At 41.3% G+C, this 25824-nt stretch overlaps 1 long non-coding RNA gene across 1 annotated transcript; it reads left to right on the top strand.

Annotated features, from left to right (window-relative positions):
- Positions 1 to 5512: 5512 nt before the first annotated feature.
- On the top strand, positions 5513 to 16116 carry LOC119703414. The gene is made up of 4 exons (XR_005257628.1): positions 5513 to 5665; positions 6963 to 7076; positions 13026 to 13134; positions 15472 to 16116. It is a non-coding gene; the product is annotated as an uncharacterized LOC119703414 (long non-coding RNA).
- Positions 16117 to 25824: the final 9708 nt, after the last annotated feature.

Here is a 25824-nt window from a genome sequence, read left to right as displayed (position 1 = left end):
TTGAACATAACTGTGATTCTATGGAATTCTTGTATTCTACTCTTTTTTTCCCTCATTATAATATATGCACAGGCCCAAATCTGCTGAGTGTCACTGTTGTTTAGCAAGAATAACGTGGGTAAAAGCTAAAGAACCTGCAGTTTGCTTTCTCCTCCCTTAAGCAGACAAGCTCCCTGTCATACACTACTAAAATATTCTCATAAAGCCCCAGATGAAAAGAATTTTTGGGTTGTAACCCTCAAGACTTTGAGATTTTTAAATCCTGACACTTCAGGATTAAAAAAAAACCCACCCACGTATCTATCAGGGAATGGTGAATACATGTTTGTGTAGTTTGCCTTATTTGCATTTGTTGGTAATTAATTAAAAAACATGAGTTTAATTAAACTTGGAGTTAGGGGATTCATTAAAATAAAAACAAAAAGCATTTCAGTTAAAAATGTAAAATAACGTATTTGCCCGAGTTTGCTGGTGCAGCTTAAGGATTTGCAGTAGGAAAACTTTAGGGACTATCACACTGCACACAGTCAGAGAAGAGTTACTGAACAAAGAGTCTTTGTCAGCAGATAAATTTCACCTTGTAGTTACTCAAATTGGAATAACAATGTTTGCCCTCAGTTTCTTTCTGGGCTGAGTCTGTGGCTATGAAAAAATGACAGCCATAGAAGCCCAAAGGAAAGGGTTGCAGCATAACTGGAAGGAAGATTATTAAAATAAGAGCTAGAGGAAAAAAGAAGTTAAAAAGCTGAAAGAGAAGAGGTATAACTCCTCTAAAACTCAAGACTAAATTACATCTACCTGTTCATACTATCATGGAAAGCTATTTCTCTTTTCAGTCTCTTAGTCACGCCTCACTGCCTTTAGATTTTTTTCCCTTTGAGAATCTTGGAAGGGGCTCGATTTTTAAGAAAAGACATGTTAGAATGTTGGAAGTAAGAACAGAAAAAAATCATCTCAATAGAGAATTAAATGTTTATTAAGTAGTTTTCTCTGCTGCCTTTGATTTTGCCCCCCTTGCAGGACCAGGCTCATACCTCCAGCTGAAATGTATGAACAGCAGAAATCTTGACATTTTCGTAGTCTGTGTCATGAAAATTGTCACCTAGAACAGAAGTGAAACCTTTTACCCTCTCAGACTGAAGGGGTTTAGTGAAGATCTCCCAAAGCAGTCACCCAGGTGGGATTTTTGCCTACAAGGGCCTGCACATGCTGCTGGCTCCAGAGGCTTGGGACAGACACAGATGGCAATGTCACTGCCACCTCTGTTCTCCTGGGGTGAGGGAGCTGGTGAAAAATCACTGACTTCCATCAAGCTGCCTCAAAAATCAAGAATTTCTACTTTATTCTTCCCCTGAAGTATTTAATTTGGGGAGGAAACAATTATAATACGGGAATATAATACTCCCTAAAAATTCCAAGTTGCATTCATTAGACTAATTTTCCCATTAAATTAATTTAAAACACCTCAGCAACGAATATGAAATGCATACAAAAAAAAAAAAATCTCAATTAATTTGCCTGGAGGTGCATCACGACGGTGGCTTGGCACTGCCTGGCAGGATGTTGTAGGACAACTTTGGTGTGCAAAGGAGCAGGTTTAAAAGGAAAAAAAAAAACCCACAACAGAGAAACATTTTGCGTCTCTTTGAGATAAGAAACCATCTGTGGGTGCCCATTTCCTGCAGGGCTGGGCAGGAGGATCCCACTTTAGCAAAACACCTGCACCCGCCGGGGAAGGTGGCCCTGGCAGGCAGCAGATGCTCCACAGCTGAAGCCTTTCAAAAGAGACACCTTTAGAGCTCCTGCCCTTATGGGATAACTGAATCATCCATAAATAGTCTTTAAAGGCAGCATTGTCTGCCTAAAGAAAAAGAAAAAAAAATGGAAAGGAAAACGAAGTAGGGGTTTTGTGTGTGGGTAAAGTAAATACGGTTGGAAATACATGACTTGTTAAAAGCTTTTTGAGGACCCCACACTCACGAAATCTTTTAGGTCATGTGTTTGCTTTCTGAAACATTTGGTAAGTAATAAGTGCCAAGGGACTATATGCACTCCATCTGGAATTAGCAGATTCCTCTTTGTTCAATTGTTCCTAAATTTGGAACCAGCCGACTTGTTTAAAAGTATTTTGATTTGCTTTTAAATAAATATGGGAGATAAACATAGCCCAGGACCGGGAAAGGTACGTTATTAGTCTTCTCCATCTCTCCACACAACTCTTAAAGGGCCAATTCTGATGTTTGCTGTTGGTTTATGGTAACAATTTGTTTGGAGTGGTCCATCATGTTTTTTCTTCTATTTTTATAAATAGTATCAAAGAAATCAGATCTGGAAAAAGAACTATTAGATCACTGAATCTACTCTGCTGCCAACACAGTCCTGTTCCTTACAGAGTATTTTTTCCATTTCTTTCTCCAGGTTAAACTTGGAATTAAGTTTAGAGCCTGTAGGTCTAAGGAGAGGTACAAGAGTAAGTGAAGAATTCACTCTTTTCTCCTTTCCTAACAAGAAAAATACCTCATTTTCATCTCCACCATCCCTACACAAGGAAATGGCATGTCAAAAGATCAAGTAGATTCTTGCTCCTTGCAGGTGTTGCAGATTACTACCTCATCCCTGTAAAACTTTAATTTTTGCTTGGGGAAAGCAGAAAAGGAAGAGAAAAGCAGCACTTCTCTTATCTTCCCTTATGTCCTATAACATCTAAGAGTCTGAGACCAGAACACCTGCTTGTCCTGTAGGCGTATGAAAAGAAACTGCATTTCCTTTAGGGCCTTTAAAACTTTTTCAGACACAGGCATTTACAAAAATCTTTGAGAAAACACTTTAAAGAATTGAAAAAGCAAACTGGAATAACCCAAGATTCCACCGAATTCAGGACAGAGAATTCAGCTGGAGGAAAAATTTCACCCTGAAAATGTTTTCAATGAAAAGCTTGTAAAGCAGGGCTCAGGAAGGTTGTCCAACGTTGTTACATTTGGCGTGTGAATAATTATGGAGAGGTGCAGATCTGTAGATTTGGGATCCCAGCCTAAGATGTTCAGCCTGTATGTGTTGGTCTGCTTCCATGGATTGGAATGGAGCAATGCCTCCTTACTCCAGCCGGGGATGGATGATCCCTCTCTCCACCGGCTGTGGAGGAGGCTTAGGGAGACTCTCCTTCCTAAGCCTTCCTGGCCTTCTTGAGCTGTGTCTTACCAACCATTACAGAGCAGGATCAAGGTCTTTATCTAGTTCACGGCTGCTCAGAATTTCTTTTCATCCAAAGTTTATTCAGAGTATAAGCAAACATTTTATTTCTGCTTCAAGCTTTCCTAGGACCGCAAGCAGCTCGGCACAAGATACATATTTCCCTGTCTCTACAAGGCCTTTTTATTTGGTCTAGATACACATCTGTAAGTATTTTACCCTCTCATATATTCATATATACTGTAAGTCAAAGGAGCTTAAGTTTTCACTGCTTGCATTGCATTGCAATCACTGTTTCATGGGGTGCTTCCGATGTGCTGCATCTCAGCAGCCTCAGGCCTTCTCTAAGTCACTGTTCTGACCTTCCCAGCAAGCAGGAACTGAAACTGTAGTGAAAGATTAGTGTGGGATGCTCAAAACCTAACCATCATCTCTTCTACCTCTTTTCCTATTCCAGTTAATCCTTGTTTTGAGGGTCAAATCTGTATTTCCTGCGTGCTTGAGGAAAGTGTTAGTGTGGTGAAGTATCAGCATCACTCAGCAGGACCTGTTGAGAAGCCAGTGTTTGGGCTTGGCCCATCACAGTACTGGTTTATCCTTTTTAAATCTAGTTTTGTGACTATGAGCTTAGAAGCTGTGCCAAAACTTTGTGGAGAGTCTGTTGTATGCACACACTTTAGGTTAGGGCATTTCAGCATTGTTATGGTGATGGTTGGACTTGATGAACTCAGAGGTCTGTAACCTTAATGATTTTCTGATTCCAGAACTCTAACTCTTAAAGAGAATGAGCTTCAAGCTCTAAGGAACGTAGTGCCACAGGTTGCTGGCTGTAGTTAATGTATTTAATTTTATATATATATGTGTGTGTGTGTGTGTGTGTTTACATTAGGAAATATTTAGTAGAATCTGGTGATTCGAAAAGGGAAAGATTTAAAAATAGTCCCTGAAGGAGGTCTGGAAGAGCTGGAGAGGGATTTGGGACAAGGCATGGAGGGACAGGACACAGGGAATGGCTTCTCACTGCCAGAGGGCAGGGATGGATGGGAGATTGGGAAAAATCCTTCCTGTGAGGGTGAGGCCCAGAGAAGCTGTGGCTGCTCCTGGATCCCTGAAAGTGTCCAAGGCCAGGTTGGATGGGGTTTGGAGCACCCTAGGCTTGTGGAAAGTGTCCCTGGCCAGGGCAAGGGGTGAATTTGATGACCTTCGTGGTTCCTTCCAACCCAAGTCATTCCATGATTCCATGAAATATACAGCAACTCATTTCCTTCAGTACCTGCAACGTGAGTAAATACACCTGCTAAGAAAAAATGGTGGTAATTGTAATAATTTTCTGATAATGTGTCCTCTCAAGGATTTTTGTAGGACAAGAAATGAAGAAATATTCATTCTTGCTCCATAGAACTGAATTAAAACCTTGCCATTACCACCTGTGAGAGGACAGAACCCCAGTTGCTCTGTAAGTGAGAGACCAGTGGTTTCTTTTTGTCTCTGGTTATTATTTATAAATTCTGAGCAAGCAACTTTGTTATGAGACTCAACTCATTTGCAACTTGTGAATTTTTTTGACAATGCATATGTTCATGCTTCACGTTTTGTCATCTCCTTTTAGGAGACTACATGAATTTCCATCATTTCACTTGGAAAAATTTCTGATAGTTGGGCAAAACTGTCTTAGAAAAAGATGAAGAAACTCAGAGAACAAACAGAAATATTGGATGGTAGATGAGATGAATCTAAATTTTACAACAAAGGAAGAGGTTATCAAAGTTTCACTCTCACAAACTGTGGTTTCTTTTAAGGGGTTGAAGGCAAGTGGTTGTGGCAGGTCAGGTTATCACATTGTGCTATAGTTAGAACTCTGGACTGGTTCCATGCTGTTGTTTGTTGAGATGACTAAGTTGTCATTTTTAATTAGCTTTATGCTCCTCTCAAAGGCTAATTACTTTACTTTTTATCAAGAACACTTGATTGGTAATGACAAGGGTGTCATGGTTACGTTTTTTTAGAGAATTCCCCAACCTGCACCATTATGTGATTTCCTGTTCCCCCTGGATTCTTTGTGCAGTAAAGCCTTCAATAAAAATAACGGTTAAGAAAAATGGAAGTTTACTGAAGATATTGGTGGGAAAAAAATATATTTTGATTTCTTTTTGGCAGGAAGGACACTGTTATTGTATTTAGTCAGTGTAAAAACCATTAGGCTTAGTTTGCCTCCCTGTCAATGGCACTCTCACTGATCTATTAGCTTCACTGAAGTTAGCTCGGACAAACTGAATTTGAGACCTTCTTTTTTTCCCTCTCTCATTTGTCTATAGCTGTACATCTGCCCCGGTCATCATGGAAATCTGGACTGACTGAACTGCATCCTTATTTCCAAGTGTGGATATTGCACAGCCAGACCCTGACTTTCAGAGAGGCTTCACCACCATTTTTTACCAATACTGGGTTGGAAAGCCCTTGAGAGGTGTAGTCACAGGTGAAATCTCTGTTTTCTTTATCAACCTGTAGATTGCTCTAATCTGTTCTCATTTCAAACAGCAGCAGCCCAAAAAGTGATGTTTCTGTGAAAGCTCCCTCAATGTTGGGAGACAGTGATGGGAGATATAAATATGACATTTTTTAGAAATACAGTTATACCCAGAGAAAGGCTGCTTTTCTCCTGTTGATAAATACACATCAGATGTTTGGTCAACCAAATTCTCCCAGGAGCTTGTCCTGAAAGAGGGAAAGACAATGATTTGGAGTCTGTATCTGCAGTCTGAGGTGCTTTGGTGCCTGCTGCCGGGGAGAATTCCCTGCACCAACAGCCTCCCTATGCTGGACTTGGAGCTCTTCCCAAAGCAGAAGCACAGGGGGATCTAATGGTGTTCCTAACCCACTGGAAGGGCAAAGAGGGGACAGCCACCACCTTCCATTGCAGGTGGAAAGGGACTCGGTGGTGACAGCAGCTCTTGAGAGCAGGATCAGAGGAGAGATGCTCCTGAACTGAAGGTCGGTGTGGTGGATGCTGGTATGGCACAGGTGTGTGCCCAAGCTGCCAGGAGGAGCTCCTGAGGGGGATGTGTTTGGCTGCAGAGGCCTGCTGGAATGTCTTCAGTGGCAGGAACCACGGGAGGGACATCTCTGTAACCAGGCAGCTGGTGGATGTGAAGAAGTTCTGGAGCAAAGGCTCTCACAGTCCCTGTGGTTTGATGCTCTCCTCCTCAGAGCCAGACAGGGAAGGCAGCAGCTCCAGCCACTTCCGACTTCAGCAGTGCAGTGTCACTCCTTGCAGCCTACATGCAAAACCCACCTTCTTTACTGAGCATCTTGTCTCCTTAATGAGCCAGTAACATATTGAGGACTTGAGTAATTAGTGTCATTGCTTCTTACTGATGTCAGCAGCAAGGAGGAGGGAGAGAGGGACAGGTAAGGTAGGCTGGCAACCTCTCTGGGAAACAGGCATTTGGTTCCCTGCTTCCTCTGCTGCCAGAAAAATAGACAGGACTGGATCCTAAAGGTATCAAATGCCTAAATCCTATGGAATTCAAAGTAACTGAGTGGCTAAATGCTGTGGGAATCTGGGTTTAATCTCTGTATTCCTCCTCTATCCTATAAGTATAGTGATTCTTTCCTGTTACAGCAAAGAAAAAGAATACATTTTATTTGTGGAAAACAAGGTGTCTATTGTTATCTTTGAATATACATATCTCTCTCTCTATATATATCTATATATATCTAAGGAAGACATATTTATTTGCTTTTTTTTTTTTTGAGTGATGATTATGTTACAGTTTTCAATTTCAGAGAGAAGTTCTTGTTGATGAACACACTGTTGTATTCCCCAGCTGTAATCAGGATGCAGTTTCCTCTCCAGAAGTTCACCAACAGCAAGGATCAACAAGAAGGTAAGGTAAAGGTTCAAATTCTTGAAGCCAGACTAATAATATCCTTTCCTCAATGCAAAGCTGAGCCTATTTCACTTTCAGGCTAACTTTCAGCCTCTCTGATTTCTATGTGGTGCCTTGCTTCCAGTATAAATAAATGATCCCACATTCCGTCATGATAACATATGCTCATGCAGAGCTCAAAATTAGAAGGAATATGAAGTGTTCTATTAATTGCATGAATGTTGATTGTTAAAATCATGTGCTAATTGGTAATATCTGTGTGCAGTAGGTTCCCGCAATATGTGTTAGATTACATTAACTGTGCTCGTGACTCAGATATCAGCATTATGCCTTTCGTAGAAGGAGCTTTTTTAGACTTTGTGTAATTAGGTTCTATAGATTATCAGTGTAGAAAAATTAGTAAAAGGGCATGTGAAGTTAGAGGCATGAGGAATACTGAGCTTGAAAGATGCATCTGCTCCTCTTTCTCACGGTGTGCTTTTCCTCACATCCTCTCCAAAGTAATTCTCACCATGTTTGTCTTGAGGTAATTCCCAGGGAATCCAGCACTTCACTGCCATGCTGATCACATCTGGAAGTCGCCATCGTTTTTGAGAGGGCTTTCTCCCTTTTCAGTCTTTTCCCTTGCCTTCCCCAGGTTTTGATCCAAGAAGCATTTCAGGTACAGTGCAGATAAATGAGATTATCACTGTACTCACCTATCAGAGAACACAGTGAGCAACACGACTGTCCTGTACCAGATGTGCTTCCTCTCCATTCCCAATCCCTGGGGGAAAATTCATATGGATCTGTTTTGTTCACTGATGTTTTAATTTTATTGAGTGCCATAAGTATTTATTAAAATAGGCAAGGTAGAAGGAACTGGGGCTCGGAGCTAAATTTGGTGAGATGGGTGTGTTTTTGAGAAATGTGGGGTTATTTCCACTCTGTGTGTGACAGTCAGGAGGGCTGGGCTCCAAACTCACCCAGATCCGGGACTTTTCATCAGGAGTGTAGTGACAGGGCAAGGAGTGCTGGGTTCAAACTGAAAGAGGAGAAATTTAGGTTGGATATATGGAAAAAATACTTCCATACTTCCATGAGGGTGGGCAGGCCCTGGCACAGGGTATCCAGGGAAGCTGTGGCTGCCCCTGGATCCCCGGGAGTGTCCAAGGCCAGGTTGGATGGAACTTGCAGCAAACTGGTCCACTGGAAGATGTCCCTGCCCATGGCAGGGTGTGGAACTGGATGATTTTTGAGGCCCATTCCAACCCAGACCATGCAAGTTTTCATATTTTCAGAAAGGAAGACTGCAAATTAAAAAAAGAGGAAATATTGTTTTTAATTATTTAGAGAAACACCAGGCAGACTTTTTTGTTGTTATGAAAAAAAATAAAATTAAACACTTTAAACATTTCATGGGTTGCATTGAGAAACACATTCAGAATTGAATTCCTAACTAGCATAATTTTAATTCATTTTACAGTGGACCAGCTTGGTTATGATGCAATGAATTAAAACAGGTTGTCTGAGAGGAAAAATGGATGCAGTTTTGGTAAAGAGAGCATTTACAGAAGTGTTAGGAGTCTTGAGTCTTATCAGGGCTGTTGCTCTAATATCTCTTGATTTACTGATCTTGAAACAGGCAAAACCTCATGGGTTCATGAGCTTAATGTTGAGGCACACTTCATCAGTTGTCCTGAGAAATGCAAAGATTTAAGAGGAAATCAGTTTTAGCCCCCATCCAAAATGTTGACACTGAATCAAACAGAGCATGAACTATATACACAGTTTTAATTAAAAGAAAAAACTGACAAATTACCAACATTCTAGTGTTCAGAAGATGGTTATCTGTTACAGAAATACGTTTTCTAATGCACATGCTCTCATACATGAAATGGTTTCTGGATTTATTTTATTATAATTGTAAACTATGGCACAAATACTTAATCTTACCTACTTAAAAAATGTAAAATGTTTTTCAATTTCTTAGCAAGTCTCCCTCCTCCCCCCCCACCTCTGATTCACAAAGTGATGCATGGAAAAGGATGAACACATTTAGCAGACAAGATGACCACTGGAAAGATGTGAAAAAACTAAAAAATAAAAAGAAAAATTCACCAGAAGGAAGTTGCTTACTGATTTTTTTAAGATAAAAAAGTTAATCTAAAATGATTACCAGCCTTCCAAAGATTAATTGTCAAATTAAGTAGATGGACATTCTGTGGTCACTGGCTACCTGGGGGAATGAACTGTTAAATTGCTTGGTTCAGTGCATGTAAAATACAAAAAGATCAGCTCCTCTGCCTCTGTGGAAACTCTGCATATTCCAGGGAAGGTGAAGGAGGTCCCATGAGGACCCAGCCACTGGTGGGAGCATCTGGAGTAAATAGTGTGTGTTTCCAAGGAGGTAAAAGTAAACTGGGGAACAGAGCAAGTTGTTACTCCATGGGGATTAATAAAAATCAGTTTTCTCTCATTTCCTTTGGACTGTTAAAAAATTAGCTAAATATTTGGAGAGCCACTTTTCACATGGGCATGGAGTGATAGGACAGATGGGAATGGTTTTAAACTGACAGAGGGCAGGGTTAAATTAGATGCTGGAAAGGAATTGTTCCCTGTGAGGGTGGGCAGGCCCTGCCACAGGGTGCCCAGAGCAGCTGGGGCTGCCCCTGGATCCCTGGAAGTGTCCAAGGCCAGGCTGGACAGGGCTTGGAGCACTCAGAGACAGTGGAAGGTGTCCCTGTCCATGGAAAGGGGTGGAATGAGATGGACTTTAAGGACCTTTCCATGCCTTTCTGGGGTTCTGTGAGCTGGCAAACCCTCCCCATCAGCCCATGGGGGCAGGGGCAGGGGAGAAGTGCTGAAAAGCCTCTGCCAGGCAGGATCCTGCCACTCTGAGCTCTGCTTTGAGCACAGCCAGGAGAGCTCTGGAGCACCCAGAACTGAGGGGCATCACTGATTTTAATGAAGCCAAGGGGAATCCAGCACAATGCTGCTCCTTCCCCGTTATTCTTGGTTCCATTGTTCAATCTAGCAGGGCTGGCAGCCTGCAAGGGGATGTCACTGCATAGCTCCCTGTGCTCCAGAGCCACTCTGGAGCATGGCCGAGGTCCACGAGGGGCTGGGGTGGCCCAGACAGTCTGATATCTGGTCTGTGGTGAGAAGGGCAGGCTCACTCTGACAGCCAGAGCCAGGGGCTGCTGCCAGTGGGCTCATGGATGCTCCAAGAGTGCTGCTGCTGGTAGGGGAGTGATGTCTCACGGCTGGAACCTCTTCCCAGCGCTGCTCTCTCCAGTTTGCAGAGCTCCATCTTCCACAGGTGTGCCAGCAGCACCCTGGGAGCCCAGTGCAGCCTCCCCAGAGCCTGCAGGGGCAGAACAGTCCTGGGGGTCACTCCTGGCTTTTGCTGTTCATGGGCTCTGTGTGCAGCCCACAACAGGAGCATCAGGGTGGGCTGGAGGCTGCTCCTGCTTGACCATGCAGTGCATTTTTCTGGCCATTTTAAAAAGATTTTTTGTGACCTATCAGGCTACTGGAGTGGCAGAAATTATTTCTGCCCTCCCTTTAAGAGCTATGTGTCCCTGCTGTTAATCTACCCCATAAAAAAACTTAAATATATACTGTGAAAAAATGTTATGCCTACTTAAGCAAGATAGTTGCCTGTAATAGTGCACCATAAAGCAATCTGAAATGTTTATTGTCTGTTCCTCAACTGCAGTTTTATTTCTTTTTAGCAGTTTTTGAATCTACAGGATTTTCTTCACTATGGAAGATTTAAAAGAAGTTTTTTTTTTCCTTTTCCCTGCAAACAGAGCCATTATTTGGCCAACAGATCCTCCTGTCAGTGCAGATACAGAATTTTTTACAAAACTTCCAGTTTCCTAAACTTTTTCCAGTAAAAAAAAAACATTGTTTAAATCAATAGCAAGCCTTGATATGATAGGCTTTAGAGGGCAGCCTGACTTCCAAAGGAGCAGATAATGTTAAACAAGATGTCTTTTGTAAAGGCTTAAATAGGAAATCAGGAAAAGAAAAGAAAAGAAAAAAAAAAAAAGAGGAAGAAAAAAAAGCCAAGGTTAGGGGGTGGTAAAGATGTTGCTGCTGGATCTAACTCCAGAGACACAATGTGTATTTCATTGCCACGAATAAACTGTATCCAGGGAACGAGCAAATGAAAAAGTGAGGACAGGAGATATCTTATTTTTGTTGTTTGTTTCCAAAGAGTCCACCCCCACATAGGTCACTTGGAATTCATTTGTCTACATCCTGGACTGCACGTAGGGGAAAAAAAAAATGCCTGGGATCTGAGAAAGAGGAATGCGATAGGGCATGGGAATCACAGCGTCACGGTGGCCACCAGAGCATAGCTTGGCTCCTCTTAAAACAAGCAAGCACCGTTGGACCTCTGTAATAGCAGCAAAGCAGCCCTGCTATCAGGCTACCTATCAGAGCCTGAATGCTTGAGAAAAAGTGTGTGGGATTTCACCCCGAGCCTGGGGCGTTGCGGGGCTCTTGGAGCTGCTGCTTTCCTCTTGACATCCAGTACTACTCGGTGACCTCGGCAACAATCCAGTGTACTGTTACAGTTCATTTCAATAATTAAACAGTTCAGGGATGGCAGAGCTTTCTTGTTGTCAATAGAAAATCAGGGCTGCAGTTTGCTTTTTTTTTTCCCCCCTCTCTTTCTCCCTTCCCCTTTCCCTCTGCTGAAATCCGAAGTGTTTGTTTTTAATTATATTAGCTAGAGACAATTAATTTCACAATCCGAACAAAAAAAAAAAAAAGTTTTGTGAGAAGGACTGGCAACTGGTAAATGCAATTATTATTGTAGCACATTTTCAAAGGAAGAGATCCCAGCTCCAACAAAGTCATATGTATAAAATTTCAGTCATAGAATATAGTCTCAAACAGCAGATTTACTCAGCAAGAGATGGGAACTGCTCTCCCATCTGGAGCTATGTTCTGTTCATGCCACGTGGACCCATTTGATACCCGCTCTGAAAAAAACACCAGCCAGCAAAACAGACCCCTGTCCATCAGCTCCTCCAAGGAGCTGCCTGATGTGCTCCTTTAAACTTGCCTGACGTAGAGATGATTAATACCAGCCCCTTTTTAAGCACAGCCTCTCAACAACAACCTAAAACGCCCCCCCCACCCCGTGCAAACGGCAGCATTTACATTTCTGCTGCTGGAGCAAAAAATGAAAATAATTCAACTTTATGCCTTGCAAAAATTTCCTACAATTAAAAACCTATTTTTTTGAGTTGCTGGCTGTGCCCCTTTCATTGCCCATCTGGCTGCCTCCCAGCTGCTCCCTGGCTGACTCCGTGCTCTGCCACCAGCGAGGCGGGAGCTGCGATCGCCGGCCCTTGTTCCCAGCGTTGGTCCTGCAGGATTGTGGGGCCGCAGTCTGGCCTCACTTACACTGATTTACTTTTATGGGATTCAGTCAAAATGCTACAGATTTATGCTGCTGAGGCAAACAGCAAAATTTAACTCCTCGGGTCGGGAGTGCTGGTGGGGATTCGGGTCCTTAGGGAATGTTTTCTGCCAGCCTTGGTGACAGCCGTGCCAGCCTCTGCTGTCACACTCCCATTCCTGATTTACATGCCTCACAGAGCTTTTACCTTTTCCCATTTCCTACCAGTGTCATTGACATAAGAATATTAAACCAAAGTATACTGAGGCGTCGCTCCCTTGGAACCAGTGTCTGACATCCTCATTCCCACTGAGCAGTGTTTCATTTCCCAAATAGCTGAATCCTTCCAGTGGGGTGGCTGCAGAGGGAAGACCAGATCCACAGAAAGGTTTTGACATAAGCTATGCTTAAATTGTAGGCCTGGTAGATTATTTTAGCTTAAATCAGGAGTTAGTTTTCGCATCCTGCATGGAGAAAGTTGGGCATTGTTGATGGGGGAAGCACAGCTCTGGGAATCTGACCAGGAAAATATTTTTGTTCAACAGCTGAAGCATCCTGACAGAGGAAGCATTCGCTCCTTGGCACTGCAGTGGCTCTCCCTTTCCTGGTGCTCTCCTCAGGAACTGCCCTGGTTCCAAGCAGCACCTTCACTGTGTAAGTACCATCCCAGCCACAAACAGCCCAGCTCCAATGTGATGATTTTCCAGAGGGGTCCCAGCCCTATGGAGCTCTTGTTTTAAACCAGTAAAAGGGAAAATTTTTACCCCTCCCCTAATAAAGGGAACCTTAAATCTCATCTTGTCCCATCCTGCCTGCCATGGCTGGGACACCTTCCACTAAAACAGGCTGCTCCAAGCCCTGTCCAGCCTGGCCTTAGCTTATCAAGGTGCTAGTGGATAGCAGCTCTTGTGGGATATGGGTGGTGGTAACCTTTATTTCCACCCCCTTTTTGAGGCTGTCAAAACATTTTACATTAAAATAATCAACAAAAAGCAGTCTCTGGGTTCCAAGGACCAAGCTGTCAGAGGATTATTTTCTGTACTAAAGGTCTAAAGCAGGAGTTAAACACAGGTCTGGCTTTAGGGCTGCAGGTGAGGTTCTCAGCTTGGCCTTTGCAGTTCACACCTCCAAGCGTGACAAACCTCTCACCTCTTAATTTTCGGACTTGATGATCTTAGAGGTCTTTTCCAACCTTAATGATTCTGTGACCCACCAATCCCTCCAGGAATGAGGAGGTAAAAATATTCCCTGTGCACACGAATCTGCAAAGCAGAGAAGCAGCTGCTAAAGGTGCAGCCACTCGTGGTGGAGCTGCTCTTGATTTCCAGGAGAGCTCCCCAGAACCTTGCAGAGCCATGCTGATCTATGCCAGCAGCAGAGGGACCAGCCTTGCCCTTTGCCTGTGTTTCTGATCCCTCTGCTTGCTCTTTTTTTGGCGGGAGGAGAAAACCTTGCAAAGCTGAAATGAAATATTAAGCCTCATTCTTTCCAGGTAAGTGCATGCCAAATCTCACAACGATGTTGGCAGGCTCCCAAAGTTGCAAAATAATGAAGAAAACATTGAGTTTAGGACTCTGTGCCCATTTTAGCAGCATTCCTTGTAAGTGCAATTAATGCTGCCACTGATTTGACCTCAGGAAACACAGCAAATATACACTGGAGTGCTAGAAAATCACCTTGAAAGGGGATTGAAGTATACCCACAATCTTACTCTTAAAAAAGAATAAATAAATTCATTATTTAAAGGCCATTGGGGTCCTCATCTGCACATTCATGGTAGGTCAGGCCCAGCAGGAGCTGAGGTGCCTGGGATTAAAAGTGGCTTTCAGCATCTCTTGGGGTTATACTGAGCTGATTTGGTCTATGGCCGTGTTGTTTAGCACCTGTTGATGCAGATTTTGCCCACATCTGGACCGCCTGAGACGGCAGATCCCACGAGGCAGATCCAAATCTTGACTGCAGGAAGGGACAAGAAAACAGTGTAGAGATGCATAAAGGTAGCTTAAGGGCATTTGTGTCTTGCTGCCACTTGCCATTACCAATGCTGATGAATGCTGGTGTTGCAGGGAGAGGCCTCTCAGTGTGAAATCATTTTTTGTTATCCTTTGGTCTCCACTATCCTACTTTTTGCAGAAGTTAATGACAGATGCAACTTTCCTGGCTCCAGAGGTAGTGAAAATAAAGCATAACGCATTACAACGTGTTATGAAATACGGAATTCCCACAATGTAAGCCTGTTCTAGCTATAATAGGCTGAAAACAAAGGTTTTGAGCTCTTACCCTCAAGGATATTGCACAGTAAGGTAAAAACTCTCAGAGGAAAAGCTAAGATCCTTGGAGTCATTGTGGTGGCCTCACACAGACCTGTAGAAGACAGATTTCAATGATTTATTGTTCAAATTCATTTCCACCTATAAGGCAAAGGAAGAAGCTTTGCTTTTTCCCCATTCAATTTTTTTTTTTTTTTTAGATAACACCAGAAACACAGAAGCCCCTGGTGGTACCTGCAGGAATGTTGCTGGTGCATCCGTGGGTGACACAGATTGTCCACACTTTTTTCCTGACACAGCTCTCTAATTCAGTTCAGAAGAATGACATGAGCTGCCTGAACATCTGTTAGAAACTGCAGCTGAGAAAAAAAAAAAAAATCCTCCTTGGGCCACACCATGGAGCAGGAGAACTTGAACCTACTGCCATCGGTTTCAGTGGCAGGGGCTCAGACCCACTGACCTCTGGTTGTCCTCTCAAAATAGACTGGGAAACCAGAATTTTATAGTTAGGTGGTTATTTCTTCTGGAGCCAGGGACTGCAATCCTAATGACATGATTACAGCACTGAAAAGTGATCTAAAGTAATAAAACAGAGGATATTTACCTTGAGGACAGTTGTGTTTTGTTATATATTTAAGAGAAATAACATGCTTGGCTAAGACACTTTTAAAATGTGGGATTTTTCTGATTGGGTTTTTTTTTTTTCTCTTAATATATAAAGGTTTCCAAGCAGAGTGAGTCATGAGAGCAACACTTCAATTCCTGTTTCATGAGCTGAGCTGACTCCATAGATGTGAACAGAGCTGCTGGGAACACAGGACCTGCTGCAAACATATTCCTACTCAATAACCAGCAACTTTAACTTTGTAGTGCCTCAGATTTATTAATATTTTCAGGGTTTTTTTTCCTATGCTTCTGGTTGTGATAAATTTTATTGACAGTGAGCAGGAATTTATTATTGTTTGCTGATGGCTGGGCAAAGTATTCAGCAGGGGTAAGGCTGAGACATGGAAATAAGGCTGGGCAAGGACTTCTGATCTACAGCTGCCTCTATCTGCTGCTGCACTCCATGTACTCACTTTTGAAAGCCTGGAAAGTTCTATCATGGGATAAGTGACGTTTTCTGACTCCATTCCTGCAGTGAGGAGGCACCACAACCTCAGTTCTCTGTTGATTGAAGACTTTCTCCTACTTTGCATTGCAAATATATGTATAATATGACTAATTCAAACCCACTGGCTTTTTCCTGCTTTTTTTGTTCTCCAATTTTCCCTTTCACTGAAATACTGTTTGCTTCCCCCAGGCCTTGAGGCCAGTAAATTCACTCCCAGTGAACAGGTTTTCTTGGAGCTTCAGCTAAACTGAAGCTGTTGTGTTGGGTGGAATGAAATTTAAAACATTTATGATAAATTACACGTCATAAAGTTTTTCCTAATTTCCTAATATATCTCTGGTTTCTCTACTTCTGTCTAGACTTAGTAGATCTATTTGAATTCTGGATTTAGCACCTGGCCAAATCCTACTAACCTTCAGAAAGTTTCACACCACTTTATTCAACAAAAAGGCTAACCCCCCAGGCACAACTAGAAACCATTAGAAAACCATAAAAAGCTCTGATTTATGCTGGATATCAGAGGAAATCATCTTATCCCCTCTGATATGCAATCTCTGAATGCAGAAAATTTTGGCTGACTCATGAGAGTCCCAGAATGGCACTAGATGTTGACAGATATATCAAGAAGAGCTAAGCAATTTTTTGTACCAACGCAGAGGCAGGGTAGATGTGTTCATTAGTTGCTGGTGAAATTACTGAAAGTGCTGCAATAAAGTTTGGTAAACTTTTTACCTTCCCTAATCATGGGCTTACCTGGGTCACAAGCATTAGTCATGGATATACATTGCAAACTGCAAGCTCATAAAAGACAGCATATGGCAGCCCCGAATTTCTTGCTATATAAAGTTAAATTCACAGTAATAACATCTGTGCAGAATTTAGAGCCCCACCAATTAAAGTGAGGTCAACGTGCCGAGGCAGAGATTGATGGCATTCTGCAAATCTTAAACGACAAGTTAAATAGGTATAAAATAAACAAACAACTTTATTTCTTATTAAAGAGCAGACAAGCGGGGTGAGAATGCTGAGTGCTCAGTAATGAGGGCCAAGAGGAGCAGGGCAATGCTGTGGGCTGTGGCTGGGCTGGAACTCAGCAGTGAGGGGTGCACATGGAACAGGCTCTTGATGCCTTTTTCTTGCTGGTATAACACAAATGAATAACAAATGAAAACTGCTGGGCAGGACCCTGAAACCCCAACCTGTGAAACTTGGGCTACAAAAGCATTGAAAGAAGAAGGGGGAGACACACAAGGAGTGGCTGAGGTCGCTCGGTCTGTTCAGCTGGAGAAGAGGAGACTCATCCTGGTCTACACCTTCTTCAGGAGGGGCAGGTAACAGCTCGCTTCTAGGTATAGGCAGGTACACCTCCATCATAACTTAGGTTCTAGATTGTTTGTTTTTCTTAAATGGAAATAAGAACTTTTCTAAAGTTGTTTCTGCCTTCATTTTTCAGTGAGTTTCAATTTTTTAATTTTTTCAGGAAGACTTAAATTGCAAGCGGTGACTAAGATCACTGTAATTGGGCTGACCCCACCTTCCTTTGACTCAGTTCGTCTGTTGTGTTGCGCTTGAAATTTAGGAAGTCCTTATCAATATAAACAAAAGTACTGGAGAAAATTTCCTGTTTCAAAGGTGGAATTTATCCAAATCTGAAAGTAAAACTTTAAAGTTTTAAACCGAGATGAATTGAAAATGATAAAATTATGCCTTTACCTGAAGCTTGGGTAGCTTCTGTCCTTTTAGTGCAGCGTGACCTTCAGGTCGTTATCCAAAGAGATTCAGCTCAGACTTTCCCAGTTCACAGCCAGGATTTTTGCTCATGGTTTTCCACAATGCTGCACATGAACGTCTGAAGCAACATTTCCGACTCTACAGCAGGGTAGGGGGAATGGGAAGGAAGGAGAATATATGCTTTGCTCAGCTGTGAAGCTGGAGACAAGGAAACTTGTGCTTGTTTGGGTTTTTTTCCCATGCAGTGAGAAAAACATGCAAATGAAGTGTGAAAGAGAAATTATTCTGCAAGCAGACAGGAGCAGCATCGCTGAAAGAACAGGGCCATCAAGAGAATCCCAAATCCAGGGCACAACTGAGAGAAATCACAGAAAGCTGGGACTGACACCACCACATTGATGGGCAAATGTGATATTTCAAAGGGAATAATCAATGAAAAATAGACCTTTCTTTTTTTTTTTTTTTTTTTTTTTTTAGATCTATGCAGATAATTTGGAATAGGATGGGTGAAGAAAGCCATTATAAAATTCCAAAAACCTGCTACATCACCATTTCTCAACAGCCAAATCCTGCTCTTGTATATGTCCAGTCAGGCCAACCTAAATCATGTACTCTTGATTTAGTCATAGAGTTTTCTGTTTCCAAAGCAGGAAAAAGGCTGAAATACCTTGTTGGAAGGAGAAGTTGGGCAAGAGAAATATTTTCTGCTGACCAAAAAATGAAACCATGTGTGAACAAAGGAAATGCTGTACTGGTTATCTTTAAATCGATGTATTTATCAGCACTGATTTTTTTACCAAGGGTTTTCCTGGCAAGCTCTTTGTTATCATAAAGGAAACTCATGGCTGGCAACTCTTTGTGGTGGTCATTCACTAAAAATGAGAATTTAGTATCTTCTGGCACTGTATCAATCCACACTAGAGCCTTATGTATAAACTAACTCTGAATATTGACTCAAAATTTGGAACACTGAGTGCATTTCTTAGCTTAGAGATGAGCCTGATCTCTTTTTCCTCCTGTAAAGAATAATAATGTCTTACTTAGAAGAACCTGTAATGTTTCTGGCCTGCACTCAGTGTCTTGTACAGCTGAAACACTGGATTTTGTTAAGCAAGGAGAGAGACCTTTCTTAGCTTGGGAGTCATCCAGGGAAAAATAGGTATGGGATGGAAGTATGCAGGAAAGGCAATAGGTGATGATATTCTTTAGACTGCACTTCCCAGCCAAGGTTGTATCATATTTCTTGGATACCAGGGAATTTGGAACTGGGGAGTTATCTGATGGATTTACAGCTTGGAAACGTTTTACCTCAAAAAACCCTGGTGTGCCAAAAGCCAGGAGTTCAAAGGAAGTGTCTTTGTTTTCAGAAAGATTCTGCTGGGAGTGGGTGAACTCAGCCTGTGGCGAGCTCAGCTGGTGCTCAGGTCCCCAGGGCATGGCCCCAAATCCTGCCAGGACTGGGTCAGCCTCGGGCATGGCCCTAAATCCTGCCAGGACTGGGTCAGCCTCCTCTGTGTGACCATTCTGCCTACAGGGCCCCTCCTTTTACTCATCCCTGCAGCAATTTTGGTGGCAGAATTGCCCCAAGGAACAAGGTAGACCTGGAAGCTCTTGAGTAATTTGGAACACAACCAATGTCCCTCGTGCTGTCCCCATTGCTCTTGAGCAGCTCAGGCCCCAGAAAGGGGCTTGCAGTGCTCAACTCTTGCTCTATTTTGTTTCTAAACAAGGATTTTCAGCCTTAGGTATTTTGGGACAGGTTTTGAAAAATTCTAAATTTTGATTTGCAATTTAAAAAGCCCTCAAACACACCCTAGCAACTTTCAAATTGAAACAAGCACAAAAAAAAAAAAAAAAAAAAAAAGATTTTCAGCTAGCTACAGAGGTAATTCACAGGACTTTGCATATTTATGTTCAATAAAGAGACCACAAACTTTGGAGAGGTAGAGGTGTTGCCTGTTTGTGTGCAGAAAACAGCAGTTTCAGCAGTTTCCTTGATTCCTTTCCTTTGTGACACAGTTTCCATGTGCGTTACTGTTGGCACCTTGTTTCAACACCAGAGAAAAAGGTGTTTCAGAGGATGGTGAAGCCTATGCTATGTTTGTTTGGGTATTAATTAGTTAATTCTCATAAGGGTGTTGTTCTAGAGGAGACAATGTTTGCCAAGGTGGTGTTGAACTAGCAAATCCTAATGCTAAAGCTCTAAATCTGAAAATTTCATATGGAAATGTTCATTACAACTCAATTTTGAGGTTTTTTTTCAAAGGTGTCTGTATTGAGCCATATACCAGGAGCTGAGAGGAGCCTGGCCAGCACCACACATGATCAGAAATAGAAATCCTGAGCTCAGCCAGTAGTGATGGAAGAATTTTGGCTGGATGGTGCACAAAAAGCTTTGTGCAGTCACAGGTTGGTGGTGGGAAAGTTTGCCAAAGCAAAAAAAATAACCCCCCTCAAAAGTGCTCTCATGGTTATGCTGGAGATTTGGTTGTTTTTTGTTGTTTCTTTTCTATTTCTGAAAAAAAAAAAAGATTGAAGGCTTTCCAGGCTATTATTAATAACAATTATAATAATTCTATATGAAATTTTATGCATAATTTAATATACAGTGTATTTTATATATGCACAATATTGTTTTATACATGCACAATATTATTTTATTCATGTATAATACTATTTCATACATACATAGATGTAATCATGTCACAGTGCCTTGTGCAGGAGATACATTCCTGGCTTCCAAGCTCCTCAAAACGAGTTCAACCTGTGTGGCCCTGAGCAGAATGGCAGACAAGCATATTTTTTATTGCTGATTCCAACTCTCATAAATTCTTAACTTGCTTAGAATTTGCCAGATTAAATGAAAAGTTACTGTAATTAGGGATTTATTAAAACATGAATCCTTGACCCAACAGAATATAATAAGTCATTTGTTTCAAATAAGGCCTCTTTAATTGTTCCATCATTGGCCTAAGCAGCCCATGCAGTGCAGAGTCACGTGTGTTTTCCAAATCCACTTGCAAAATGCTCTGTGAAATTTTTGATCCCCACACCACTCTATAGGCAGAAGCCCCTAAAACAAAAATATGTCATTTAAATTAAAAATTCAAGTGCTGAAAGCCCTTACTACTCTGCACTACAAAGTCTGAGAAAATGCTTTTTCTATACAAAAGGTTCTATTTTAACTTTTTTTTTGGTGAAGAACCTTCCTTCTCTGTGTCTTCAAAACCAATGGTTATTGATTTACAATCTTATAAAACAAGACTGTAAAATCTTGTACCATGGAACTATAAATAGATATTTTTAAAAGATATGAAAATTGCTCCCAAATCAGGTCTATATAAGGCACTAATCAGCAGAGAGCCATTTTGCAGGGGAATATAAACTGCAGAAAATAATTTCCATTGAAAATGCAAAGAAATCTGAGACTACACACAAACAATGCAGCCAGAATTAAGGAATTACCCATTCCTCCTCCCCATCTTTGAAATAAGCCTTCTCTTTTTTTTTTAATTGGTTGGCTGTAGAAAGCATATTGCTATATTTGGGTCCTGTTTCCCTGTGTAAGAATAGTCCAACAAGGAATTCCCAGTAAAACAGCATTGCAGTTCTACAGTATATTAAATAAAATACCATTGGAAAGTGTTATCCAATGGGCAGATGTTAACTTAAAGTGCACATTGTTTGGAAAAGGAGTTAATTAACAAGTTATTAATTGGATAGAAAGTCTGAAACTGTTGTACTTCTAGCAAATACATAATTTTCTTCAAGTATTATTAAAGCGTTTTTGTTGTACCTATTAAAGATTCTTGTCTCTAAGTTAATTTCATTATGCTAATAAGCTATCATCGTTACAGAACCTAAGCTTTGATCCATGTTAATTGTCGTGATCTTCAAAGACAAAGTCACCACTTACTTTAAATGAATTTTACATCTTTTTAAAGAATCACACGGAAATTAGGGGAAGTAATTAATTTTTTATTATGTGTCTCAATATTTTTAAGGGAGGAAGTCAATGGTATTGGCTAGAATTCATTTTAACATTTAACTAGGGAAAACAGCATGAGGCAAAAAAACGTTCAGATGCAAAAGATTAAAGAAAATTTGAAACTGGGACCTAATTTGTCTTGATAAACTTTGGTGTTTAATATGCTTCTTTTGTTCTCAGTGTGAAACTGCAGGGTTTTGATTTGTAAAAACTTTTTGAAGAATTAATTCTTTCTAATTTTTATTCCTTTCTTTTCTTTCCTTGTACTCGGAGACAGTGGAGTTGACCTTCAAACCATAACACTTTTAAATATCTGTGAATATACAAGGTTAAATCTATTAGTGGTCTGAGATTAGCTGTTCTGCACTTGCAAAGTGTGTACCTTCTGCAGCAAATTTTATCTTCTGGTGAATGATAACGAGCTTACATCCACCCTACAAGTTTTCAACAAATAATGGGATATGTGTTGTAAGTGATCTATTCCTCTTTCCTTTAAGTGCTGGTTATTTTAACCCTTTGATGTTACACAAAGCTCAGCTCTGAGTCCGTAAGGCATTTTTCTTGTTGAGATCAGGACCCAAATGTTTGTTTTGTCATCACTGCCGGGATTGAAAATTGGCAGTTCTCCTTTAGCTTTTTCAGACCTATTTTGCAAAAAAAGTGGAAATAAGAACATAAAGGGAACATGTAAGAAAAGAAAAGTAACAAAAGTGGAAAGGTTGTGCTGTGTTTTCCTGACAGGATTCACTATTTAAAGCCCTGCTCTCTGTCGTATTTGCGCAGACACGAGCATCCTGTGGCACTAGAAGTGAGAAGTGGTGCCTTTTTAAAAGGCAGCAGACAAAAGTAATTTAAGGGTGGTAGCAGCAATTGAAACAACAGCCAGATTTACCCTCTTCCTCCTCCCTGGTTAGCAGCACATAAGTGTTGTAAATGCAAGAAACCCTCAAGTTTGAGCTGAACCTCAGATTTCTGCGGCAGACAGGTGGTGAGCTCAGCGCCAGGATTTTCCAACATTAATGCTGAACTCATTTAGACTAACACCAGGCCTGAGTGACCCTCATCTGGATTTAACCTCTGCCCTGTCAATCCACAGACACACTTTCAGACCTCAACATCAGTTTTGAATTTTTTTAATTTTTTTTTTTTTTTTTAGCATAGCTGACTTTAATCATTAAGCAGCTTTCATAACTGGAGCATATACGTGTGCTGCTCAGTGCTCTTTGGTTTGTAATCTCGGGTTCTGCCCAAATAATCCCCAGCTTCTGAGTGAATTGAGCTGAAGTCCAAAATTCTTTGATTGAGAGTGCAGTGATGATTTGGCTCTGCTGCTTTTCTCATTTTGTAGCAGGGGCTTTAGTGTGCTAAAAGGACAGATGTGTTGTTCATTATCATTATTATTATTAGTAGTAATAGTATTAAGGTTGGGCTCATTGGTCTTGGAGGTCTTTTCCAAACTAAAGGATTCTGTGATTCTCTTATTTTAATATTTGGGCATTTGTTCCAGTAAAGAATTTTTTATGAAACAAGTTTTTCTTTGTTTATTATATTTTTTTTATTTCAGTTTCTAGATGTCAGTTTTAATTAAGTTCAGATATAAAATATTTATAATTCTTCTGTTTTGATGCCCTTTTGAAACACCTCAGGTTATAGTGGGTATAAGGCATGGCATGAATGCATAACCTACCCTGAGAAGCAAGTTTCCTCACCACTTTAGTAAATCCAAGGAAGGCAGTGGCTCCCAAACTATTCTCCCCTCGCCTGAGCAACTGAAAGGTGCAATTCTGCCTATCACATCTTTTCTTAATAAACATAACAGCCCATAAATGTTTATGTAAATACACAGTTTAAAAGGACTCATCCCAGCAGCACTGTGCTTGTCAAGTGAGTCATTTTTTCACCTGGCAGGATGATGTTGTAAGGCTCAGTTGTCTTAACTACTCCTGGCTAAAAAGCAAAATTCTGTTTTGTAAGAAAATTCCTGGCCAGCTCTAATCTTAACCTCTTGCATGTCTGTAGCTTCTAAATCGATGTCACAGTTGTAATAGCTTTGAAAACCCATATGTTTGTAAACTAAATAAACCTTGATATTCAAAGGAGATGAAGACAAGAATTACATCTCTTGGCAGTGGTGCTCTGAGCTCCATTTCAGCTCGTGTTGGCTCCTCATTTTTATGCCCGTGCACCACGCCAAATCTGCCTTATCTATGCAAACATATTAACACTGGCTGTTTGCTAAGGCTGTGATGCATCAGCCTCTTATCTGCAGTTCTGACCCTAATGTTACATAATGACTCCGGATCGGTATTTCTTGATAGTTCACTGGGACCGCCTTCGCTTTCTCAACTCTTCACTGGGAGCTGCCTCTCCTACCCACTGACTAAATCAGCTCCTGGCTGCTCTCTGCCAGCTAAGGCACAGAGGCTGCCAAATAGCTTCCTGCTCAAAGATCTCTGCATCCTCTCCGTGCCACGGGCCATCACCCTGCAGCTCCAGTGTTTTTCCCAGGTAATTCTCCCCATTGTATTGAACTTACATGGTTTGGCTTTAGGGATGCAGCCCCAGATCTTCCCAAAGTTGCCCCGAACCTCTGCTCATCCTGTTTTCTGTCATTAGACAGGCTTTAATGTCTTCTTACAACAAATGGGTGTTCTGTTAAGGTGTGAAAAAATTCTGCACTAAACATAATAAAAATGCCACCCTAAATACCACATATGAATACTGATAAGTGTTCCTAATACTGCCTACTAAGGCTATTAATGCCAAAAGAAGAAAATAAATATTTGTCATAAGTTCTATCTGGCCAAAAGTCTTCCTTTAGGAATAGCATAACATATTCCTTTGCAGTATATAATTGCTTTAATTATCTTTTGGCCAATCCACAAAAGCTTGGTTCCATCTCTCTCCCCACAGCATCCGAAAGAATATGCAAATTCTGTTCATTCCAGCTCTCAAAGAAATAATAATAATAAATAATAATAATAATAATAATAATAATAATAAAAAGCCTGAAAAGAATCTCCTTTAGCTATTTAGGAAAGGCTCAGAAAACTTTCTTAACCATGCCTGTGGTGTATGCCAAGAACTTTCTTATTTGTAGAAGATGTCCCCAAGCTCTTTGCTATTGTTCCGAGGCCTTGCCCTCGCCCAGTCTGGCTTCTCAGCATTCCTACAACAGCTCTGTTCATCCCCCGTCCCATCTCCAATGTGGAGCCTGCAAATGTGGGAAAACAAGTCAGGCCCTTTAAACCTTCCAGACTCAGTTAGGAAGCCAAAAAGCACAAAATGTAGGAGTTTTTAGGGTTTCTCTCCTGTTAATGAGGACTTTGCAAGATCCAAGAGCTTCCATCACTTCTCATGGCTGTAAATATCTGGTTAACAACCTCCAAGAAAACTCAGGAAAGCCAAAGGGTGGAGGGCTTTGGGAGGCTGGCTTTCCCAAACGTTCCATTTCCAACCCACCCTTTGTCTGATATCACTGAAAAGAACCCCAGAACCCTGGACATGACAGGCAATGGGCCTGCGTGGCATTTAGGGTTGGTCTCTACTGCAAAATGTTCATACTGCAACTTCTCAATTCTTTCTCCTTTTTCCTCCCTGGCTATTAAAAATTCCACTTTTAATGCAAAGCAGAGCTGGAGCTCTGTGACCACCCTATGAGAGCAACAATCTGTAACTCAGTTATAGGAAATCATTCCCTTTAAACAAGACACTGAGGACATGATCCAAAACAGGATTTCCAGTATTCCATGACCTAGATGACAGCTGGATTGACCTGCCTATATTATGCTCAAAAGAAAAATGGAAAATGATCCAATTTTCCAATGTGTTGGTGAGAAAAGACAAGTGAAAGGAAGTCAAAGAGCAGCCTCTGATGCTCAGTGGAGGTGGCTCTTATGTTGGACAGATTCGTGCATAATTCCAGCACCTGGAGCTTAGAAATTTTCATCTTGAAAACTTTGGTTGGTGACTGGGTATTAGTCTCTTTTTTATCTCTCAGAGAAGTTAATGGTGCTCTGAGAAAAGCCCTTTGATTTCCCTGTTTTCCAGAGTAGTTGATTATGAAAACGAAGCTTGACTCGAGACTCGCTGTGGGAATGGTATTCAAGCACTGGTTAAGTGCCAGAATGTGTTGGGAAGGAAGAGTTTCCAGAAAAATATCGTCCTGATTAAAACCTGATTTGACTGAGTTTTCTCTATGCAAAGGGTTACCAGAATAGTAAGACAACGTTGTTAGTCAG

This window comes from Motacilla alba, chromosome 7 (genome assembly GCF_015832195.1).
Source record: "Motacilla alba alba isolate MOTALB_02 chromosome 7, Motacilla_alba_V1.0_pri, whole genome shotgun sequence".
NCBI lineage: Eukaryota > Metazoa > Chordata > Aves > Passeriformes > Motacillidae > Motacilla > Motacilla alba.
Note: the sequence above shows the minus strand (reverse complement) of the source record. Positions and strands in the feature narration are given on the sequence as shown.